Source organism: Coregonus lavaretus (assembly GCF_964263955.1).
Source record: "Coregonus lavaretus genome assembly, contig: SUPER_35_unloc_4, whole genome shotgun sequence".
Lineage (NCBI taxonomy): Eukaryota > Metazoa > Chordata > Actinopteri > Salmoniformes > Salmonidae > Coregonus > Coregonus lavaretus.
The window spans coordinates 203,240-213,096 of record NW_028167178.1 but is presented as its reverse complement, the minus strand read 5'-3'; the positions used below and the strand labels follow the sequence as shown (position 1 = coordinate 213,096).

The window sequence follows — 9,857 nt, the reverse complement described above, 5'->3', positions numbered from 1 at the left end:
TTTCTTAGATCATACTGCCAGGACCGGCCGGAGGAGTGGGCACGGTACGTTCCCTGGGCAGAAATGGCCCAGAATTCCCTACGCCATTCCTCCACTAACCTAACCCCTTTCCAATGTGTGTTAGGTTACCAGCCGGTTCTGGCACCTTGGCAGCAGAGCCAGATTGAGGCTCCTGCGGTGGATGAGTGGGTGCGGCGCTTGGAGGAGACGTGGAACGCTGCACACGTCCACCTGCAGCGGGCCCTCCGTCGTCAAAAGGCGAGCGCCGATCTCCACCGCAGTGAGGGACCGGTGTACGCACCTGGTGATCGAGTCTGGCTCTCTACCAGAAACCTGCCCCTCCGCCTGCCCTGTCGGAAACTGGGTCGGTGGTTTGTGGGGCCGTTTAAAGTCCTGAGAAGATTGAACGAGGTGTGTTACAGATTACAACTACCTATTGAGTATAAAAGTATTAACCCCTCGTTCCATGTGTCTCTTCTCAGGCCGGTGGTAGCTGGCCCACTCCAGGAAAATGAGATCAAGGAGACTCCTCCGCCCCCATTGGACATCGAGGGGGCACCGGCGTACTCCGTGCGGTCCATCTTGGATTCGAGACGTCGGATGGGGGGTCTCCAATATCTGGTGGAGTGGGAGGGGTACGGCCCGGAGGAACGTTGCTGGGTGCCGAGGAGAGACATTTTGGACCCGTATCTCCTGACGGAATTCCACCGTAGTCACCCGACGCGCCCTGCTCCGCGTCCTCCTGGTCGTCCCCGAGGCCGGAATCGGCGCACGTCTGGAGCCGCGCGTCAAGGGGGGGGGGGTACTGTCACGGTTTCGGCCGAGGCTGCCTCTCTTCCTTGCTCGGGCAGGCTTCTGCGTTCGTCGTCTCATCGTACAAGTACTAAGTCATGTTTTGCAGAGGGGTCAAATACTTATTTCCCTCATTCAAATGCAAATCAATTGATAACATTTTTGACATGGGTTTTTCTGGATTTTTTTGTTGTTATTCTGTCTCTCACTGTTCAAATAAACCTACCATTAAAATTATAGACTGATCATGTCTTTGTCAGTGGGCAAACGTACAAAATCAGAAGGTTATCAAATACTTTTTTCCCTCACTGTATACTGAAATGTTAGCGTTAGCATATAACAGAAGTTTTTGCGCAATCAGTTTTGGAAGATTACTCAACACTGTAAACTCAGCACATTTGCTGGATATGAGAAAATATACCCTGGTTTCCTCAAACAAGGAAATGTGCACTAGACGAGCCCCATACACTGCTCTTCTTCTGTCTTCTGGTGGTCAGACACAGCCTCTTTATCTCTACTGGAACATATATCTACTCTACGCGTACACACACGCTCTAGCTTGCTCTATAGCGTCTGTGGTGGGCAGATCTAGCAGACTGCAGATGAGAGCTTAGTTATTGTGTGTCTATGATGATGCTTTCATCTGTTGGCCATCTATAACACGTGGAGTATATCAGATTAAGCAACTTTCAGTTTTGAGTGCTAGTGTTTGGAAATGGTTTGGCTCCGTGGATCTAGAGTGCTGTCCCTGCTTTCGACAGTGTCTCTCTGTCTCTGTGTGTCACCTTCTCTGGGCACAGGTGAGTACTCATGGTGATACTAGTGTGTAATAAAAGTGGGACAGGGTGAAACCCTAGGTATGGTAGTTGCGTTTAGATTAGATGGTGTTGAATGCTTTTAATACCCAGATATACTCAGAAATAACCCCTAATAAACTAGTTTGTTAACAAAAAGAAATAAGTTATATGTAGAGCTGTTTTGGACCTGAGTGATATACTTTTTTTCCACAACTCCCACTCTTTAGCTACTCTAGATGCTGTTGAGTTGAAGTACCCCAGGACTCCTATGTTTGGGACTGAGGGCATGCCCTTGAGGCTCACCTGTAAGGCAGAGTATGAAACTAAACAATGTGGTCGCATTGATGCCTTTTGGTGTCGTCACTCTTTGGAAGAGTGTCCCAAGCTCATTGACCCCAGCAAGTACCTCACCATTGTCAACGAGATGTTTATGGAGGACCGGAGTGTCAGACATAGACACGTTATAACAGACTTCATACAGCTGACCCCTGCTGACCAAGGAGTCTATCAGTGCCATGCAGTATGTGAAATGGGAGGCCATACTGCCATGGGACACTACATAAATATCACGGTCAAAGGTATTCGTCCATTACATTTTTTGGTTTTACAATTTTAGCAGTTACTCTAACCCACAGCGACTTATAATAACAACATTCAACTAAGGTGAAACCACCATGTAGCATGATCATCAGTCAATCAATTAAACAATCAACAAACAAACCAATTAATCACTAATGTTGATATCTAACCATATAACAGCAGCTCCCGGAGTTGATCAAAGAAAGGCCAACAGTGGTGGACAGAACTGGACATACAACACTGTAATGATACTGTGGTCCCTTCTCCTAATACTGGAGTTACGTGAGGCAAGATCAATAACAAAATAATACTTTAAAAAATTCACTTTTACATTCATACTTCGCAGCCTATCATAACATAATGTTTTACCAATTATGGGGTGTAAATATGTCAAAAGGGACCTTTTGGGGTGAAGTCTCTTGTTTATTGATGATTATGTGTGTTTAACAGGTTAATCATTGAGCTGGTCTGTTAGCTGATGGCAGATGACGTCAAGGCTGAACATGACCTACCAATTATAATGAAGATACGATCTACAATACAGATTTATATCAAACCCAAACATTTAACTGAATCGTTTTACATATGTATAAATAAGGTGCTACAGGCTCAAAAGACTACATAATTTGTATTCTATGGTTAGTAGTTTTCTTAACATTACGAAAAATAAAAACATTGTGTTATAAACCAGCTTCAAGCATGAATGTACAGTATGTTGGAAGACAGGAGGGTTTGTACTACCTAAATAAAAATATAATTTCATGAAATGTCAATAGAATGCTAATTTTTTTGCTTGATTACTATTTTGTTCTTGTTGTCATGCGTGCCTATTTCTTTTTTTTTTAGTTCTCTCCCCTGTTCTTGTCATGGTGGGCTATCTCTCTACACCTCTGAGGTCTGTGTCTGTTAGAGGAAATGCCCATACAGGACAGGAAACCACACATAGCATTTGCACAAATGGAGGCCTGAAGCTATGTGAATAGCGCTAGTAGCAGTCTATGTGGTTGGAAGTGTGAGGGAGAGTAAAGGGGTCTGCTTGTCTTGTGATGTTCATCATACTCTCAGTTTGATTTGAAGGCTCAGGAGTGACTAATACTTCTTTGTTCTTGTTGTTATGCGTGCCTATTTCTTTTTTTTTTTAGTTCTCTCCCCTGTTCTTGTCATGGTGGGCTATCTCTCTACACCTTTCAGGTCTATGTCTGTTAGAGGAAATGCCCATATGGGACAGGAAACCACACATAGCATTTGCACAAACAAACAGAGGCTTGACGCTACGTGAACAGCACTAGTAGCAGTCTATGTGATTGGAAGGGTGAGGGGGAGTAAAGGGATCTGCTTGTCTTCTGATGTTCAACATAATCTCAGTTTGATTTGAAGGCTCAGGAGTGCAATGTAATACTATATACTGTAGGTTAACAATTTTTTAAGGAAGTTGTTATGAATTGTGAAACTGAGCGATATTCCGTATGAATTATTTGCTAGACCACCAGGTCAGAACTTCTCCAAATACATTTTGGTTGTATACAGGTGTTCCCCAGAGTTATATGTACCCCCAAAAAACACCAGATAAGAAAAGCATGGTGTGTCATACAGTATATGGAAATTAGCCATTTGACCATTATAAACTGACAAACTACATAAACATTTGTGCACTATATCTGCAATCTTATAAAATAATCAAACATTATTTTGATGATTACAACAGCAATTATCAAAGCGTTTTAAATGTTTACATGTATTAACGTCTCAGTAAAACCACATCTACACGTTTAAATTAGTAGAAATGACCACTTCCGCCTTAGGGTAAACTTTAAAGGTAGACTTAAAGAGGAGAGGATCATGCACCAGTTTGTGATGGGTGAATAACAGGATTTATTCCGGAATACAGAGTTACTCAGTAATGTGTCAAAACAGTCCAGTGCGCAAAACAGGATCACTGGAACCAACAAGGCACACGGGGAAAACCATATAGCTATATACAGTGGGGACAAAAACTATTTAGTCAGCCATCAATTGTGCAAGTTCTCCCACTTAAAAAGATGAGAGAGGCCTGTAATTTTCATCATAGATACACGTCAACTATGACAGACAAAATGATTAAAACAATTCCAGAAAATCACATTGTAGGATTTTTAATGAATTTATTTGCAAATTATGGTGGAAAATAAGTATTTGGTCAATAACAATTCATTCTTTCCTTTACACGGATCAGTCGTCTTGGTCCCTTTGATGTTTCCACCCCCATGCTTCACAGTAGGTATGGTGTTCTTTGGATGCAACTCAGCATTCTTTGTCCTCCAAACACGACGAGTTGAGTTTTTACCAAAAAGTTATATTTTGGTTTCATCTGACCATATGACATTCTCCCAATCCTCTTCTGGATCATCCAAATGCACTCTAGCAAACTTCAGATGGGCCTGGACATGTACTGGCTTAAGCAGGGGGACACATCTTGCACTGCAGGATTTGAGTCCCTGGCAGCGTAGTGTGTTACTGATGGTAGGCTTTGTTACTTTGGTCCCAGCTCTCTGCAGGTCATTCACTAGGTACCCCTGTGTGGTTCTGGGATTTTTGCTCACCGTTTTTGTGATCATTTTGACCCCACGGGGTGAGATCTTGCGTGGAGCCCCAGATCAAGGGAGATTATCAGTGGTCTTGTATGTCTTCCATTTCCTAATAATTGCTCCCACAGTTGATTTCTTCAAATCAAGCTGCTTACCTATTGCAGATTCAGTCTTCCCAGCCTAGTGCAGGTCTACAATTTTGTTTCTGGTGTCCTTTGACAGCTATTTGGTCTTGGCCATAGTGGAGTTTGGAGTGTGACTGTTTGAGGTTGTGGACAGGTGTCATTTATACTGATAACAAGTTCAAACAGGTGCCATTAATACAGGTAACGAGTGGAGGTCAGAGGAGCCTCTTAAAGAAGAAGTTACAGGTCTGTGAGAGCCAGAAATCTTGCTTGTTTGTAGGTGACCAAATACTTATTTTCCACCATAATTTGCAAATAAATTCATAAAAAAATCCTACAATGTGATTTTCTGGAAATTCTTTCCTCAATTTGTCTGTCATAGTTGATGTGTACCTATGATGAAAATTACGGGCCTCTCTCATCTTTTTAAGTGGGAGAACTTGCACAATTGGTGGCTGACTAAATACTTTTTTCCCCCACTGTATCTGGGCCTCTCCTCTGTGTCGTACAGCCGTGACAGTGCATCTGCCTTCACGTTCTTCATACCCGTAATGTATGATAGTGTAAAATCAAACCAGGTGAAGAATGGGGCCCACCTGGCCTGGAGAGTGTTCAGCCTCCTCGCTGCCCGGATGTACTCCAGGTTACGGTGGTCCGTCCAGACCAGACATGCTCGGCATGCGTAGCGGAATAAACCAGAATGTCATCGATGTAGACCACTACACCGCGACCAAGCATGTCCCAAAACACCTCGTTCACAAAGGACTGGAAGACGGATGGACCATTCATCAAACCGTATGGCATCACCAGGTATTCGTAATGCCTGTGGTTGTGCTTAATGCTGTCTTCCACTCGTCCCCCTCTCGGACACGCACCAGCTTGTACGCACTCCGGAGATCTAATTTTGTGAAGAAGTGCGCCCCATGCATTGACTCGATAACATATGGAATGAGGGATATAGGATAACTAAATAGTCTCTTCCCCTTGTTCAGTGATCGGTAATCAATGCAAGGGCGTAGACCTCCGTCTTTCTTCTTTACAAAGAAGAAACTTGAGGAGGCGGGTGAAGTGGAGGGACGTATGAACCCCTGGCGCAGGGACTCGGAGACGTATGTCTCCATAGCTTCCATTTCAGCCCGTGACAGGGGATAAACATGACTCCTGGGAGGCACAGCGTCTACCCGGAGGTTTATCGCGCAATCTCCCGCCCGATGAAGTGATAATTTGGCCACCTGCATTTTGGAAAATGCGTGTGCAAAATCGAGGTATTCGGGGGGAATGCACACGGTGGAGGTACTGTCTGGACTTTCCACCATGGTTTCACCAACGGAAACACCTAGACACCTACCCTGACACTCTTGCAACCACCCCGTGAGAACCCTCATGTGGCCATGAAAAGGTGAGTGCTAACCAGGGAAGACCGAACACAACAGGGAAATCAGGAGACTCAATACGTCTCGTGTGTAACCATAGTGACTGGTGCTGTAACCTCCCTAACGAATCCGGACCCTAATGGTCGACTGTCAAGTGCACTGATGGGCAGTGGAATGGATAGGGGAACCAATGTAATGCCTAGACTATGTGAAAATTACCTGTCCATAAAGTTCCCAGCTGCGCCTGAATCGACCAGAGCCTTACACTGGGGAACTACAATGTAATCAGAAAAGTGGATGGGTAAGGTACAGTGCACAGCAGAGGGCTCTGAACGAGTATGGTTTTTCGATACCTGGGGTGATGCGAGAGTGCCCTGCCTGCCGCCTCCAGACCCATAAGAACGCTGACGACATTGTGCATTGAAATGTCCTCTCGTGCCATCTGCTGCTAGAGTCCGGAACTCCAGGGCGAAGTCCTGCACTGTCCTCGTCCCCTGCCTCAGGTGGACAAGCCGCTTGCCCGCCTCTCTACCCTCGGGCGGGTGATCGAAGACAGCCCGAAAGAGGCGAGCGAACTCCCCGTAGTTGTCCAATGCGGCTCCTCCTTCATTCCAGACCACATTGGCCAACTCCAGGGCTTTCCCTGAGAGGCAGGAGACGAGGGCAGACACCTTCTCCCACTCCGATGGGGCCGGGCTGATGCTTGAATAGTATAGCTCCAATTAGAGGAGGAATCCCTGGCAGAGAGCAGCTGTCCCGTCAAAATCCCGTGGTCGGGATATATGGATCCCTCTGGGTGCTGGGGTTTGGGTGGCTGGATCCGGTCGCCAACCTGGTCCCGACAGATCGGGTCATCGCTTCTCCCAAGCTGGCTAGCATTGTCGATTGCTCCCGGACCCGTTCCACGACTCCAGGCATGTGCTCCTCTCCTGCAGACTCCATATTTTGGTGTGTGATTCTGTGATGGGTGATTTGAAGGAGTCAGGCGCAGGAGGGTAAATCACAGAATAACATTATTTATTCCGGAATACAGAGTTACTCAGTAATGCGTCAAAACAGTCCAGTGCGCAAAACAGGCGCACTGGAACCAACAAGGCACACGGGGAAAATAACCCGGCAATACAAAATACAAGGAGCTCAACCGAGCTTCACTCTCCTCACAATAAACAATCACACAAAGACAAGTGGGCATAGGGAACACTTATACAGGTACTGATGAGGGGATATGAACCAGGTGTGTGTAATAAACAAGACAAAACAAATGGAATGATGAGATGAGGAGCGGCAGTGGCTAGAAGGCCGGTGACGACGAACGCCGAAGCCTTCCCTAACCAGAAGAGGAGGCAGCTTCGGAGGAAGTCGTGACACAGTTGTTGCCACAGAACAAGTGAAGAAAGTTTTTATTAGCCTCGCTTGCCAGGCTTAAGACACAAGTCTTGGAACAAGTTCTTATCACACGATAACGAGTGGCCAGGGGCTTTGATAATTGTTCATGTTTTATGCTAATATTGGTTAACTCTTGGTTGGTGTCATCATGCTGATATTAGACAAACTACTTTTATTTTTCTATCATGGAATGTGTATTTGGTGCTCATGTGTTCATTGTGTATTGATCTTACATTAATTTCTGATGAAAGCAACAGCATAATGGCTTTTCTCTAACAGTTCCTTCTTGTGAGGGAACGCAAACATTGTTACACATCTATGCTTTTTTATTGTTGTTTTACTAATTTAAAATAGTATTTATAAAAATGAAAATCATCAGTCAGCATTGTGTTTCTTCCAGATGCTTTGGAGGTGAGGTGCCCAAGGGTCCCTATCATTGGGAGAGAGGGCACGCCACTGAATCTCACTTGTAACATAGAGTATGATCCGAGAAAATGTGGTCATATTGAAGCTTCCTGGTGCCATCGCTCTTCAGTTGAAAAATCCTAAGCTTACTGCTCTCGCTAAGTACCCCACTGTTGTCAAAGAGGCAGTTATGGAGCACCCCAACATCAAACGTAAAGAGGTCGTCACAGAGATCAAACAGCTGAATGAAAATTACCAACGACTCTATCAGTGTCAAGCACATTGTGAGAGCGGCGATTCTGCTATGGGGGACACTATAGTAGTATCACAATCAAATGTCATTTGTGGGTCTGCTATGGGTACAGCACCGCATGATCAATCTAGATGATGAGTTGATTGATCTTCAAACTCTGAACTCTCTACGTAGCAGGAGAAAACGAACCAGTGGTAGAGCATGGTGAAGAGGATGAGAGTATGCCTTGGGACATTATTACACTTCCACTCACTTTTTACTAAATTACCTACCTGTATTACCAACCTTCCTGTATTACAAATCACCTATTCATAAAAGGACAATGTACTTTTTCAATCTCACTCACACTCCCTAATATCCACAATATTCATGTTTTACATTTCCTTTTATTTTTTGTTGTGATATCATTGTTTTGGAGACTTTGGCCCAATCCCATATGGATTCCTAGATTGTGGAGATCTTAGATGATTTGATTGCTATAGGATGAAACTTCCACCTAACCTATTCGAGTGCAAGGTGGAGCTGTTACCATATTGATTGCAAAATCCTCTCAGATCTCCACAAGTCTATAGGGTGTAGGGTCTAGGCCTAGGCGTCCATTTGAACACCTTATGTTACTGAAGGTCACCCCTGTGACCTGCAGGAAAATGCTGTCCTGAGTGCACCCCACCACCAGAGGGCCGTACAGTGCAGTGTTCCAATGTCAAATTATCGGTTTCCGGGTCACGGAGGAGAGAGGACGGAGGAAAGAGGGTGGAGGACGGACTTTTGCCCAAATGAGAAAAAGGCCTGTGTGTGATGCTGAAAGAGAAAAAATCACTTCCACCAGCATGTATTGTTTAACTGTAGAGGACATTGGTTAGGCATTATTGTAAACTTCTAAAACATATTTAGAGTCAACATAAAATCTTGTTTCCTACTCTTGCTATTTGATCTCTTGCAATCTATTGTCTTTGATTAATTGCATATGGAGTTTTATAGCTCCACTTACAAAGGATATTAATTATCTTTACAGACAAAGGATATCAATGATCTGGAAAGATTATGTATGGAGGACTAGTCTAAGATACCTCCCAATGTGTTCTCCAATCTCATAAAACATTTTAGAAAAGCCTCAGTGTTGTTATCCTCGCAAGTGTACTGGAAATAACTTTGACCGCTATTTTTTTTATTTATTTTTTATTACTTAATATTTTTATCTGATCAAGTGTATTAGTATACATAATTTTTATCATGCAATATAGCTCAGTATTTGTATTATTTATTTCATACAGTCTTTTTTGCTAATCTTTATTAAGGGTGCCAATAATTATGGACCTGACAGTATATGGTAGCTACAGTTTCGTAAAATTTTGTTGAATGTTTATCATACAGTCTGTACTCTATGTACAAGGACACAACCCATGTGTTGCTCTGTGAAAACCAAGTAGTAATCAGGAGGCTATTGGACATGTTTTATAGATTGTATCTCACTCTTTTTCAGATGCCATACTGTAGGTGAGACCTCTACTGTTGGGACGAAGGGCTTTCCATATAGAGTATTATCCCAAAATATGTGATCCCGTTGATCGTTCAGATGAAGA

The 9,857-nt window shown here is 44.0% G+C and overlaps 1 long non-coding RNA gene across 1 annotated transcript; it reads left to right on the top strand.

Annotated features, from left to right (window-relative positions):
- The first annotated feature begins 1,379 nt into the window (after positions 1-1,379).
- On the top strand, positions 1,380-2,888 carry LOC311110361. Its single transcript, XR_014610702.1, has 4 exons — positions 1,380-1,592; positions 1,817-2,167; positions 2,349-2,455; positions 2,619-2,888. It is a non-coding gene; the product is annotated as an uncharacterized lncRNA (long non-coding RNA).
- The last annotated feature ends 6,969 nt before the right edge of the window (positions 2,889-9,857 follow it).